Genomic DNA, 13,587 nt, shown 5'->3' with positions numbered 1-13,587 from the left:
TTGGAATTAATATCTAAATGTACATTTTATATAAAGAAAATAGCACCTTGCCCCATGTGAGGATCGAACTCACGACCTTCAGATTATGAGACTGACGCGCTACCTACTGCGCTAATGAGGCTGATGTTAGTGAAATTTTGCCCTAAATCGAATATCTCAAATATTGGGATTCAATTGGAAGGTATAAAGAGGCACAACAATAAGAAGATAAGTATTTGATGAAACGTATATAATGCACAAAAATCGGATCAATTCCACACTCATAATTTGAAGTTGATATTATGTAAATGTATATATTATGCCAAGAATAACATACGTTTGCCTCATGTGAGGATCGAACTAACGACATTCAGATTATGAAACTAAGGCACTACCTAATGCTCGAATGAGGCTGATGTGAGATCAGTTTAATTCTAATTGGAAAATCTCACATATTGGGAATCAATTGGAAGGTATAAAGATGCACAAAAATAAGAGGATATGTAGTTAATGACACGTATTTTATGCATAAAGCTGATCAATTCCTAACGCATCATTTGAAGTTGGAATTAATATCTAAATGTACATTTTATATATAGAAAATAACACTTGGCCCAATGTAAGGATCGAACTCACGACCTTCAGATTATGAGACTTACGCACTACCTACTGCACTAATGAGGCTGATGTTAGTGAAGTTTTGTCCTAAATGGAATATCTCAAATATTGGGAATCAATTGGAAGGTATAAAGAGGCACAACAATAAGAAGATAAGTATTTGATGAAACGTATATAATGCACAAACATCGGATCAATTCCACACGCATAATTTGAGGTTGGAATTATGTAAATGTATATATTTTGCCAAGAATAAAATACTTTTGTCTCATGTGAGGATCGAACTAATGACATTCAGATTACGAATTTAAGCAACTACCTACTGCTCTAATGAGGCTGATGTTAGATCTGTTTTATTCTAATTAGGATATCTCAACTATTGGGATTTAAATGGAAGGTATAAAAAGCACAAAAAAAGAGGATAAGAAGTTGAGAAAACGTATGTTATGCAGAAAAAGCGCATCAATTCCATACGCATCATTTGAAGTTGGAATTATCTAAATGTTAATTTCATACCAAAAAAATGCTAACTTTGTCCCATGTGAGGATCAAACTCAAGACCTTCAGATTATGAAACTGACGCGCTACCTACTGCGCTAACGAGGCCGATGTTAGTGAAGTTTGTCCTAAATGGAATATCTCAAATATTGGGATTCAATTGGACGGTATAAAGAGGCACAACAATAAGAAGATAAGTATTTGATGACACGTATATAATGCACAAAAATCGGATAAATTTCACACGCATAATTTGAAGTTGGTATTATGTAAATGTATATATTATGCCAAGAATAACATACGTTTGCCTCATGTGAGGATCGGACTAACGACATTCAGATTCTGAAACTAAGGCACTACCTACTGCTCGAATGAGGCTGATGTGAGATCAGTTTTATTCTAATTAGAGAATCTCACATTTTGGGAATCAATTGGAAGGTATAAAGATGCACAACAATAAGATGATATGTAGTTAATGACACGTATTTTATGCGTAAAAAGCGGATCAATTCCTAACGCATCATTTGAAGTTGGAATTAATATCTTAATGTTCATTTTATGTAAAGAAAATAACACTTTGCCCCATGTGAGGATCGAACTCACGACCTTCACATTATGATACTGACGCGCTACCTACTGCACTAATGAGGCTGATATTTTATTAGTTTTGTTCTAATTGGAATATCTCAAATATTGGCATTCAATTGGAAGATATAAAGAGGCACAACAAACACGTGCCTACGGAGTGGGCAGGTAGGAACTTGGTTGGACAGCGCATTCGTGCGCTCCGTGTCATGCGGTGCGTCACTTGGTGCTGAGCCCGCCCGAAGCGCTCTATCAAATACAAATCGAGGGCATGGCTATGCACGACAGACAGACAGACAAATGATCCTTGGTGGGCAGTGTGGAACTGTTGTTCCGACCTGTTTCAGAGGGTAAGTATTTGATGAAACGCATGTTATGTCCAAAAATCGGATCAATTCCACACGCACAATTTGAAGTTGGTATTATATCAATGTATATATTATGCCAAGAATAAAATACGTTTGCCTCATGTTTGGATCGAACTAATGACATTCAGATTATGAATTTAAGCAACTACCTACTGCTCTAATGAGGCTGATGTTAGATCAGTTTTATTCTAATTGGGATATCTCAACTATTGGGATTCAAATGGAAGGTATAAAGAAGCACAACAAAAAGAGGATATGTAGTTAATGACACGTATTTTATGCATGAAAGCGGATCAATTCCAACGCATCATTTGAAGTTGGAATTAATATCTAAATGTACATTTTATATGAAGAAAATGACACCTTGCCCCATGTGTGGATCGAACTCACGACCTTCAGATTATGAGACTGACGCGCTACCTACTGCGCTAATGAGGCTGATATTAGTTATGTTTTGTCCTAAATGGAATATCTCAAATATTGGGATTCAATTGGAAGGTATAAAGAGGCACAACAATAAGAAGATAAGTATTTGATGAAACGTATATGATGCACAAAAATCGGATCAATTCCACGCGCATAATTTGAAGTTGGTATTATGTAAATGTATATATTATGCCAAGAATAACATACGTTTGCCTCATGTGAGGATCGAACTAACGACATTCAGATTATGAAACTAAGGCACTACCTAATGCTCGAATGAGGCTGATGTGAGATCAGTTTTATTCTAATTGGAAATTCTCACATATTGGGAATCAATTGGAAGGTATAAAGATGCACAACAATAAGAGGATATGTAGTTAATGACACGTATTTTATGCATAAAAAGCGGATCAATTCCTAACGCATCATTTGAAGTTGGAATTAATATCTGAATGTACATTTTATGTAAAGAAAATAACACTTTGCCCCATGTGAGGATCGAACTCACGACCTTCAGATTATGAGACTGACGCGCTACCTACTGCGCTAATGAGGCTGATGTTAGTGAAGTTTTGTCCTAAATGGAATATCTCAAATATTGGGATTCAATTGGAAGATGTAAAGAGGCACAACAAACACGTGCCTTCGGAGTGGGCAGGTAGGAACTTGGTTGGACAGCGCATTCGTGCGATCCGTGTCATGCAGCGCGTCACTTGGTGCTGAGCCCGCACGAAGCGCTCTATCAAATACAAATCGAGGGCATGGCTATGCACGACAGACAGACAGACAAATGATCCTTGGTGGGCAGTGTGGAACTGTTGTTCCGACCTGTTTCAGAGGATAAGTAGTTGATGAAACGTATGTAATGCACAAAAATCGGATCAATTCCACACGCATAATTTGAAGTTGGTATTATGTAAATGTATATATTATGCCAAGAATAACATACGTTTGCTCATGTGAGGATCGAACTAACGACATTCAGATTATGAAACTAAGGCACTACCTAATGCTCGAATGAGGCTGATGTGAGATCAGTTTTATTCTAATTGGAAAATCTCACATATTGGGAATCAATTGTAAGGTATAAAGATGCACAACAATAAGAGGATATGTAGTTAATGACAGGTATTTTATGCATAAAAAGCGGATCAATTCCTAACGCATCATTTGAAGTTGGAATTAATATCTAAATGTACATTTTATATAAAGAAAATGACACTTTGCCCCATGTGAGGAACGAACTCACGACCTTCAGATTATGAGACTGACGCGCTACCTACTGCGCTAATGAGGCTGATGTTAGTGAAGTTTTGTCCTAAATGGAATATCTCAAATATTGGGATTCAATTGGAAGGTATAAAAAGGCACAATAATAAGAAGATAAGTATTTGATGAAACGTATATAATGCACAACAATCGGATCAATTCCACACGCATTATTTGAAGTTGGTATTATGTAAATGTATATATTTTGCCAAGAATAAAATACGTTTGCCTCATGTGAGGATCGAACTAATGACATTCAGATTATGAATTTAAGCAACTACCTACTGCTCTAATGAGGCTGATGTTAGATCAGTTTTATTCTAATTGGGATATCTCAACTATTGGGATTCAAATGTAAGGTATAAAGAAGCACAACAAAAAGAGGATATGTAGTTAATGACACGTATTTTATGCATAAAAAGCGGATCAATTCCTAACGCATCATTTGAAGTTGGAATTAATATCTAAATGTACATTTTATTTAAAGAAAATGACACCTTGCCCCATGTGAGGATCGAACTCACGACCTTCAGATTATAAGACTGACGCGCTACCTACTGCGCTAATGAGGCTGATGCTAGTGAAGTTTTGTCCTAAATGGAATATCTCAAATATTGGGATTCAATTGGAAGGTATAAAAAGGCATAATAATAAGAAGATAAGTATTTGATGAAACGTATATAATGCACAAAAATCGGATCAATTCCACACGCATAATTTGAAGTTGGTATTATGTAAATGTATATATTATGCCCAGAATAGCATACGTTTGCCTCATGTGAGGATCGAACTAACGACATTCAGATTATGAAACTAAGGCACTACCGAATGCTCGAATGATGCTGATGTGACATCAGTTTTATTCTAATTGGAAAATCTCACATATTGGGAATCAATTGGAAGGTATAAAGATGCACAACAATAAGAGGATATGTAGTTAATGACACGTATTTTATGCATAAAAAGCGGATCAATTCCTAACGCATCATTTGAAGTTGCAATTAATATCTAAATGTACATTTTAAATAAAGAAAATAACACTTTGCCCCATGTGAGGATCGAACTCACGACCTTCAGATTATGAGACTGACGCGCTACCTACTGCGCTAATGAGGCTGATATGTTATTAGTTTTGTTCTAATTGGAATATCTCAAATATTGGCATTCCATTGAAAGATATAAAGAGGCACAACAAACACGTGCCTTCGGAGTGGGCAGTTAGGAACTTGGTTGGACAGCGCATTCGTGCGATCCGTGTCATGCAGCGCGTCACTTGGTGCTGAGCCCGCACGAAGCGCTCTATCAAATACAAATCGAGGGCATGGCTATGCACGACAGACAGACAGACAAATGATCCTTGGTGGGCAGTGTGGAACTGTTGTTCCGACCTGTTTCAGAGGATAAGTAGTTGATGAAACGTATGTTATGTCCAAAAATCGGATCAATTACACACGCACAATATGAAGTTGGTATTATATCAATGTATATATTTTGCCAAGAATAAAATACGTTTGCCTCATGTGAGGATCGAGCTAATGACATTCAGATTATGAATTTAAGCAACTACATACTGCTCTAATGAGGCTGATGTTAGATCAGTTTTATTCTAATTGGGATATCTCAACTATTGGGATTCAAATGGAAGGTATAAAGAAGCACAACAAAAAGAGGATATGTAGTTAATGACACGTATTTTATGCATAATAAGTATAACCCGTAAAAACAAAGTTTTTCCCTATAAATCCTTTATATGCGTGGCAGCGAACTTAATATAAAGGATTTAAAAATAGATTCGTCTGTGGAGGACGCGGGGATCGATCCCGCGACCTTTGGCATGGGAAGCGAGGGCGCTACCAACTGCGCTACTCCGCCACGGCCTGCGGAGGTGTTACGCTCTGGGCTCTTACACTGTGACGTTCAGCCAAAGCCATGAATGAGTTCTATTTGAATATATGTAAAATAAAAAAATTTTGCCTAAAAAGTGTAAAATTTTGGGAATTTTTTTTCACGAACATTAATTGTCTCGCACAACGAGTCTGTGTGGAAAATGTCAGCTCGATTGGATCACGGGAAGTGGGTTAAAAAACGACCGAAAGATTTGCACGGTCGTAAGCAAGCAAGCAAGCACGCAAGCAAGCACGCACGCAAGCAAGCAAGCGAACTTAATATAAATGATTTAAAAAGCGGATCAATTCCTAACGCATCATTTGAAGTTGGAATTAATATCTAAATGTACATTTTATATAAAGAAAATGACACCTTGCCCGATGTGAGTATCGAACTCACGACCTTCAGATTATGAGACTGACGCGCTACCTACTGTCCTAATGCGGCTGATGTTAGTGAAGTTTTGTCCTAAATGGAATATCTCAAATATTGGGATTTAATTGGAAGGTATAAAGAGGCACAACAATAAGAAGATAAGTATTTGATGAAACGTATATAATGCACAACAATCGGATCAATTCCACACGCATAATTTGAAGCTGGTATTATGTAAATGTATATATTTTGCCAAGAATAAAATACGTTTGCCTCATGTGAGGATCGAACTAATGACATTCAGATTATGAATTTAAGCAACTACATACTGCTCTAATGAGGCTGATGTTAGATCAGTTTTATTCTAATTGGGATATCTCAACTATTGGGATTCAAATGGAAGGTATAAAGAAGCACAACAAAAAGAGGATATGTAGTTAATGACACGTATTTTATGCATAATAAGTATAACCCGTAAAAACAAAGTTTTTCCCTATAAATCCTTTATATGCGTGGCAGCGAACTTAATATAAAGGATTTAAAAATAGATTCGTCTGTGGAGGACGCTGGGATCGATCACGCGACCTTTGGCATGGGAAGCAAGGGCGCTACCAACTGCGCTACTCCGCCACGGCCTGTGGAGGCGTTACGCTCTGGGCTCTTACACTGTGACGTTCAGCCAAAGCCATGAATGAGTTATATTTGAATATATGTAAAATAAATTGTTTTTGCCTAAAAAGTGTAAAATTTTGGTAATTTTTTTTCACGAACATTAATTGTCTCGCACAACGAGTCTGTGTGGAAAATGTCAGCTCGATTGGATCACGGGAAGTGGGTTAAAAAACGACCGAAAGATTTGCACGGTCGTAAGCAAGCAAGCAAGCACGCAAGAAAGCATGCAAGCAAGCACGCACGCAAGCAAGCAAGCAAGCGAACTTAATATAAATGATTTAAAAAGCGGATCAATTCCTAACGCATCATTTGAAGTTGGAATTAATATCTAAATGTACATTTTATATAAAGAAAATGACACCTTGCCCGATGTGAGGATCGAACTCACGACCTTCAGATTATGAGACTGACGCGCTACCTACTGCGCTAATGAGGCTGATGTTTGTGAAGTTTTGTCCTAAATGGAATATCTCAAATATTGGGATTTAATTGGAAGGTATAAAGAGGCACAACAATAAGAAGATAAGTATTTGATGAAACGTATATAATGCACAACAATCGGATCATTTCCACACGCATAATTTGAAGTTGGTATTATGTAAATGTATATATTTTGCCAAGAATAAAATACGTTTGCCTCATGTGAGGATCGAACTAATGACATTCAGATTATGAATTTAAGCAACTACATACTGCTCTAATGAGGCTGATGTTAGATCAGTTTTTCTTCTAATTGGGATATCTCAACTATTGGGATTCAAATGGAAGGTATAAAGAAGCACAACAAAAAGAGGATATGTAGTTAATGACACGTATTTTATGCATAATAAGTATAACCCGTAAAAACAAAGTTTTTCCCTATAAATCCTTTATATGCGTGGCAGCGAACTTAATATAAAGGATTTAAAAATAGATTCGTCTGTGGAGGACGCTGGGATCGATCACGCGACCTTTGGCATGGGAAGCAAGGGCGCTACCAACTGCGCTACTCCGCCACGGCCTGTGGAGGCGTTACGCTCTGGGCTCTTACACTGTGACGTTCAGCCAAAGCCATGAATGAGTTATATTTGAATATATGTAAAATAATTTTTTTTTGCCTAAAAAGTGTAAAATTTTGGGAATTTTTTTTCACGAACATTAATTGTCTCGCACAGCGAGTCTGTGTGGAAAATGTCAGCTCGATTGGATCACGGGAAGTGGGTTAAAAAACGACCGAAAGATTTGCACGGTCGTAAGCAAGCAAGCAAGCACGCAAGAAAGCATGCAAGCAAGCACGCACGCAAGCAAGCAAGCAAGCGAACTTAATATAAATGATTTAAAAAGCGGATCAATTCCTAACGCATCATTTGAAGTTGGAATTAATATCTAAATGTACATTTTATATAAAGAAAATGACACCTTGCCCGATGTGAGGATCGAACTCACTACCTTCAGATTATGAGACTGACGCGCTACCTACTGCGCTAATGAGGCTGATGTTTGTGAAGTTTTGTCCTAAATAGAATATCTCAAATATTGGGATTTAATTGGAAGGTATAAAGAGGCACAACAATGAGAAGATAAGTATTTGATTAAACGTATATAATGCACACAAATCGGATCAATTCCACACGCATAATTTGAAGTTGGTATTATGTAAATGTATATATTATGCCAAGAATAACATACGTTTGCCTCATGTGAGGATCGAACTAACGACATTCAGATTATGAAACTAAGGCACTACCTAATGCTCGAATGAGGCTGATGTGAGATCAGTTTTATTCTAATTGGAAAATCTCACATATTGGGAATCAATTGGAAGGTATAAAGATGCACAACAATAAGAGGATATGTAGTTAATGACACGTATTTTATGCATAATAAGTGTAACCCGTAAAAACTAAGTTTTTCCCTATAAATCCTTTATATGCGTGGCAGCGAACTTAATATAAAGGATTTAAAAATATATTCGCCTGTGGAGTACACGGGGATCGATCCGCGACCTTTGGCATGGGAAGCGAGGGCGCTACCAACTGCGCTACTCCGCCACGGCCTGCGGAGGTGTTACGCTCTGGGCTCTTACACTGTGACGTTCAGCCAAAGCCATGAATGAGTTCTATTTGAATATATGTAAAATAAACAAAATTTGCCTAAAAAGTGTAAAATTTTGGGAATTTTTTTTCACGAACATTAATTGTCTCGCACAACGAGTCTGTGTGGAAAATGTCAGCTCGATTGGATCACGGGAAGTGGGTTAAAAAACGACCGAAAGATTTTCACGGTCGTAAGCAAGCAAGCAGGCAAGCACGCAAGCAAGCATGCAAGCACGCAAGCAAGCATGCAAGCAAGCAAGCGAACTTAATATAAAGGATTTTAAAAGCGGATCAATTCCTAACGCATCATTTGAAGTTGGAATTAATATCTAAATGTACATTTTATATAAAGAAAATAGCACCTTGCCCCATGTGAGGATCGAACTCACGACCTTCAGATTATGAGACTGACGCGCTACCTACCGCGCTAATGAGGCTTATGTTAGTGAAGTTTTGTCCTAAATGGAATATCTCAAATATTGGGATTCAATTGGAAGGTATAAAGAGGCACAACAATAAGAAGATAAGTATTTGATGAAACGTATATAATGCACAAACATCGGATCAATTCCACACGCATAATTTGAGGTTGGAATTATGTAAATGTATATATTTTGCCAAGAATAAAATACTTTTGTCTCATGTGAGGATCGAACTAATGACATTCAGATTACGAATTTAAGCAACTACCTACTGCTCTAATGAGGCTGATGTTAGATCAGTTTTATTCTAATTAGGATATCTCAACTATTGGGATTTAAATGGAAGGTATAAAAAGCACAAAAAAAGAGGATAAGTAGTTGAGAAAACGTATGTTATGCAGAAAAAGCGCATCAATTCCATACGCATCATTTGAATTTGGAATTATCTAAATGTTAATTTCATACCAAAAAAATGCTAACTTTGTCCCATGTGAGGATCGAACTCACGACCTTCAGATTATGAGACTGACGCGCTACCTACTGCGCTAATGAGGCTGATGTTAGTGAAGTTTTGTCCTAAATGGAATATCTCAAATATTGGGATTCAATTGGAAGGTATAAAGAGGCACAACAATAAGAAGATACGTATTTGATGAAACGTATATAATGCACAAAAATCGGATCAATTCCACACGCATAATTTGAAGTTGGTATTATGTAAATGTATATATTATGCCAAGAATAACATACGTTTGCCTCATGTGAGGATCGAACTAACGACATTCAGATTATGAAACTAAGGCACTACCTAATGCTCGAATGAGGCTGATGTGACATCAGTTTTATTCTAATTGGAAAATCAAACATATTGGGAATCAATTGGAAGGTATAAAGATGCACAACAATAAGAGGATATGTAGTTAATGACACGTATTTTATGCATAAAAAGCGCATCAATTCCTAACGCATCATTTGAAGTTGGAATTCATATCTTAATGTACATTTTATACAAAGAAAATGACACCTTGCCCCATGTGAGGATCGAACTCACGACCTTCAGATTATGAGACTGACGCGCTACCTACTGCGCTAATGAGGCTGATGTTAGTGAAGTTTTGTCCTAAATGGAATATCTCAAATATTGGGATTCAATTGGAAGGTATAAAAAGGCACAATAATAAGAAGATAAGTATTTGATGAAACGTATATAATGCACAACAATCGGATCAATTCCACAAGCATTATTTGAAGTTGGTATTATGTAAATGTATATATTTTGCCAAGAATAAAATACGTTTGCCTCATGTGAGGATCGAACTAATGACATTCAGATTATGAATTTAAGCAACTACCTACTGCTCTAATGAGGCTGATGTTAGATCAGTTTTATTCTAATTGGGATATCTCAACTATTGGGATTCAAATGTAAGGTATAAAGAAGCACAACAATAAGAGGATATGTAGTTAATGACACGTATTTTATGCATAATAAGTGTAACCCGTAAAAACTAAGTTTTTCCCTATAAATCCTTTATATGCGTGGCAGCGAACTTAATATAAAGGATTTAAAAATATATTCGCCTGTGGAGTACACGGGGATCGATCCGCGACCTTTGGCATGGGAAGCGAGGGCGCTACCAACTGCGCTACTCCGCCACGGCCTGCGGAGGTGTTACGCTCTGGGCTCTTACACTGTGACGTTCAGCCAAAGCCATGAATGAGTTCTATTTGAATATATGTAAAATAAACAAAATTTGCCTAAAAAGTGTAAAATTTTGGGAATTTTTTTTCACGAACATTAATTGTCTCGCACAACGAGTCTGTGTGGAAAATGTCAGCTCGATTGGATCACGGGAAGTGGGTTAAAAAACGACCGAAAGATTTTCACGGTCGTAAGCAAGCAAGCAGGCAAGCACGCAAGCAAGCATGCAAGCACGCAAGCAAGCATGCAAGCAAGCAAGCGAACTTAATATAAAGGATTTTAAAAGCGGATCAATTCCTAACGCATCATTTGAAGTTGGAATTAATATCTAAATGTACATTTTATATAAAGAAAATAGCACCTTGCCCCATGTGAGGATCGAACTCACGACCTTCAGATTATGAGACTGACGCGCTACCTACCGCGCTAATGAGGCTTATGTTAGTGAAGTTTTGTCCTAAATGGAATATCTCAAATATTGGGATTCAATTGGAAGGTATAAAGAGGCACAACAATAAGAAGATAAGTATTTGATGAAACGTATATAATGCACAAACATCGGATCAATTCCACACGCATAATTTGAGGTTGGAATTATGTAAATGTATATATTTTGCCAAGAATAAAATACTTTTGTCTCATGTGAGGATCGAACTAATGACATTCAGATTACGAATTTAAGCAACTACCTACTGCTCTAATGAGGCTGATGTTAGATCAGTTTTATTCTAATTAGGATATCTCAACTATTGGGATTTAAATGGAAGGTATAAAAAGCACAAAAAAAGAGGATAAGTAGTTGAGAAAACGTATGTTATGCAGAAAAAGCGCATCAATTCCATACGCATCATTTGAATTTGGAATTATCTAAATGTTAATTTCATACCAAAAAAATGCTAACTTTGTCCCATGTGAGGATCGAACTCACGACCTTCAGATTATGAGACTGACGCGCTACCTACTGCGCTAATGAGGCTGATGTTAGTGAAGTTTTGTCCTAAATGGAATATCTCAAATATTGGGATTCAATTGGAAGGTATAAAGAGGCACAACAATAAGAAGATACGTATTTGATGAAACGTATATAATGCACAAAAATCGGATCAATTCCACACGCATAATTTGAAGTTGGTATTATGTAAATGTATATATTATGCCAAGAATAACATACGTTTGCCTCATGTGAGGATCGAACTAACGACATTCAGATTATGAAACTAAGGCACTACCTAATGCTCGAATGAGGCTGATGTGACATCAGTTTTATTCTAATTGGAAAATCAAACATATTGGGAATCAATTGGAAGGTATAAAGATGCACAACAATAAGAGGATATGTAGTTAATGACACGTATTTTATGCATAAAAAGCGCATCAATTCCTAACGCATCATTTGAAGTTGGAATTCATATCTTAATGTACATTTTATACAAAGAAAATGACACCTTGCCCCATGTGAGGATCGAACTCACGACCTTCAGATTATGAGACTGACGCGCTACCTACTGCGCTAATGAGGCTGATGTTAGTGAAGTTTTGTCCTAAATGGAATATCTCAAATATTGGGATTCAATTGGAAGGTATAAAAAGGCACAATAATAAGAAGATAAGTATTTGATGAAACGTATATAATGCACAACAATCGGATCAATTCCACAAGCATTATTTGAAGTTGGTATTATGTAAATGTATATATTTTGCCAAGAATAAAATACGTTTGCCTCATGTGAGGATCGAACTAATGACATTCAGATTATGAATTTAAGCAACTACCTACTGCTCTAATGAGGCTGATGTTAGATCAGTTTTATTCTAATTGGGATATCTCAACTATTGGGATTCAAATGTAAGGTATAAAGAAGCACAACAAAAAGAGGATATGTAGTTAATGACACGTATTTTATGCATAAAAAGCGGATCAATTCCTAACGCATCATTTGAAGTTGGAATTAATATCTAAATGTACATTTTATATAAAGAAAATGACACCTTGCCCCATGTGAGGATCGAACTCACGACCTTCAGATTATAAGACTGACGCGCTACCTACTGCGCTAATGAGGCTGATGCTAGTGAAGTTTTGTCCTAAATGGAATATCTCAAATATTGGGATTCAATTGGAAGGTATAAAGAGGCACAACAATAAGAAGATAAGTATTTGATGAAACGTATATAATGCACAACAATCGGATCAATTCCACACGCATAATTTGAAGTTGGTATTATGTAAATGTATATATTTTGCCAAGAATAAAATACGTTTGCCTCATGTGAGGATCGAACTAATGACATTCAGATTATGAATTTAAGCAACTACCTACTGCTCTAATGAGGCTGATGTTAGATCATTTTTATTCTAATTTGATATCTCAACTATTGGGATTCAAATGGAAGGTATAAAGAAGCACAACAAAAAGAGGATATGTAGTTAATGACACACATTTTATGCATAAAAAGCGGATCAATTCCTAACGCATCATTTGAAGTTGGAATTAATATCTGAATGTACATTTTATGTAAAGAAAATAACACTTTGCCCCATGTGAGGATCGAACTCACGACCTTCAGATTATGAGACTGACACGATACCTACTGCGCTAATGAGGCTGATGTTAGTGAAGTTTTGTCCTAAATGGAATATCTCAAATATTGGGATTTAATTGGAAGGTATAAAGAGGCACAACAATAAGAAGATAAGTCATTGATGAAAC

General features: G+C 36.6%; 16 non-coding genes across 16 annotated transcripts; all 16 read right to left on the bottom strand.

The window, feature by feature from the left end:
* Window positions 1-48: 48 nt before the first annotated feature.
* On the bottom strand, window positions 49-121 carry TRNAM-CAU (transfer RNA methionine (anticodon CAU)). Its single transcript has one exon. It is a non-coding gene; the product is annotated as a tRNA-Met (tRNA).
* Window positions 122-2,413: 2,292 nt separating this feature from the next.
* TRNAM-CAU (transfer RNA methionine (anticodon CAU)) lies at window positions 2,414-2,486 on the bottom strand. The gene has a single exon. It is a non-coding gene; the product is annotated as a tRNA-Met (tRNA).
* A 471-nt stretch (window positions 2,487-2,957) lies between these two features.
* Window positions 2,958-3,030, bottom strand: TRNAM-CAU (transfer RNA methionine (anticodon CAU)). The gene has a single exon. It is a non-coding gene; the product is annotated as a tRNA-Met (tRNA).
* Window positions 3,031-3,698: 668 nt separating this feature from the next.
* TRNAM-CAU (transfer RNA methionine (anticodon CAU)) lies at window positions 3,699-3,771 on the bottom strand. The gene has a single exon. It is a non-coding gene; the product is annotated as a tRNA-Met (tRNA).
* A 471-nt stretch (window positions 3,772-4,242) lies between these two features.
* Window positions 4,243-4,315, bottom strand: TRNAI-UAU (transfer RNA isoleucine (anticodon UAU)). The gene has a single exon. It is a non-coding gene; the product is annotated as a tRNA-Ile (tRNA).
* Window positions 4,316-4,786: 471 nt separating this feature from the next.
* Window positions 4,787-4,859, bottom strand: TRNAM-CAU (transfer RNA methionine (anticodon CAU)). Its single transcript has one exon. It is a non-coding gene; the product is annotated as a tRNA-Met (tRNA).
* Window positions 4,860-7,040: 2,181 nt separating this feature from the next.
* TRNAM-CAU (transfer RNA methionine (anticodon CAU)) lies at window positions 7,041-7,113 on the bottom strand. Its single transcript has one exon. It is a non-coding gene; the product is annotated as a tRNA-Met (tRNA).
* A 964-nt stretch (window positions 7,114-8,077) lies between these two features.
* On the bottom strand, window positions 8,078-8,150 carry TRNAM-CAU (transfer RNA methionine (anticodon CAU)). The gene has a single exon. It is a non-coding gene; the product is annotated as a tRNA-Met (tRNA).
* A 966-nt stretch (window positions 8,151-9,116) lies between these two features.
* TRNAM-CAU (transfer RNA methionine (anticodon CAU)) lies at window positions 9,117-9,189 on the bottom strand. Its single transcript has one exon. It is a non-coding gene; the product is annotated as a tRNA-Met (tRNA).
* A 467-nt stretch (window positions 9,190-9,656) lies between these two features.
* TRNAM-CAU (transfer RNA methionine (anticodon CAU)) lies at window positions 9,657-9,729 on the bottom strand. The gene has a single exon. It is a non-coding gene; the product is annotated as a tRNA-Met (tRNA).
* Window positions 9,730-10,200: 471 nt separating this feature from the next.
* On the bottom strand, window positions 10,201-10,273 carry TRNAM-CAU (transfer RNA methionine (anticodon CAU)). The gene has a single exon. It is a non-coding gene; the product is annotated as a tRNA-Met (tRNA).
* A 966-nt stretch (window positions 10,274-11,239) lies between these two features.
* Window positions 11,240-11,312, bottom strand: TRNAM-CAU (transfer RNA methionine (anticodon CAU)). Its single transcript has one exon. It is a non-coding gene; the product is annotated as a tRNA-Met (tRNA).
* A 467-nt stretch (window positions 11,313-11,779) lies between these two features.
* TRNAM-CAU (transfer RNA methionine (anticodon CAU)) lies at window positions 11,780-11,852 on the bottom strand. Its single transcript has one exon. It is a non-coding gene; the product is annotated as a tRNA-Met (tRNA).
* Window positions 11,853-12,323: 471 nt separating this feature from the next.
* TRNAM-CAU (transfer RNA methionine (anticodon CAU)) lies at window positions 12,324-12,396 on the bottom strand. Its single transcript has one exon. It is a non-coding gene; the product is annotated as a tRNA-Met (tRNA).
* A 471-nt stretch (window positions 12,397-12,867) lies between these two features.
* Window positions 12,868-12,940, bottom strand: TRNAI-UAU (transfer RNA isoleucine (anticodon UAU)). Its single transcript has one exon. It is a non-coding gene; the product is annotated as a tRNA-Ile (tRNA).
* A 470-nt stretch (window positions 12,941-13,410) lies between these two features.
* Window positions 13,411-13,483, bottom strand: TRNAM-CAU (transfer RNA methionine (anticodon CAU)). The gene has a single exon. It is a non-coding gene; the product is annotated as a tRNA-Met (tRNA).
* Window positions 13,484-13,587: the final 104 nt, after the last annotated feature.

The sequence above is a fragment of the Lampetra fluviatilis genome, chromosome 3 (genome assembly GCF_964198595.1).
Source record: "Lampetra fluviatilis chromosome 3, kcLamFluv1.1, whole genome shotgun sequence".
In the NCBI taxonomy this organism is placed as follows: Eukaryota; Metazoa; Chordata; class Hyperoartia; order Petromyzontiformes; family Petromyzontidae; genus Lampetra; species Lampetra fluviatilis.
Note: the sequence above shows the minus strand (reverse complement) of the source record. Positions and strands in the feature narration are given on the sequence as shown.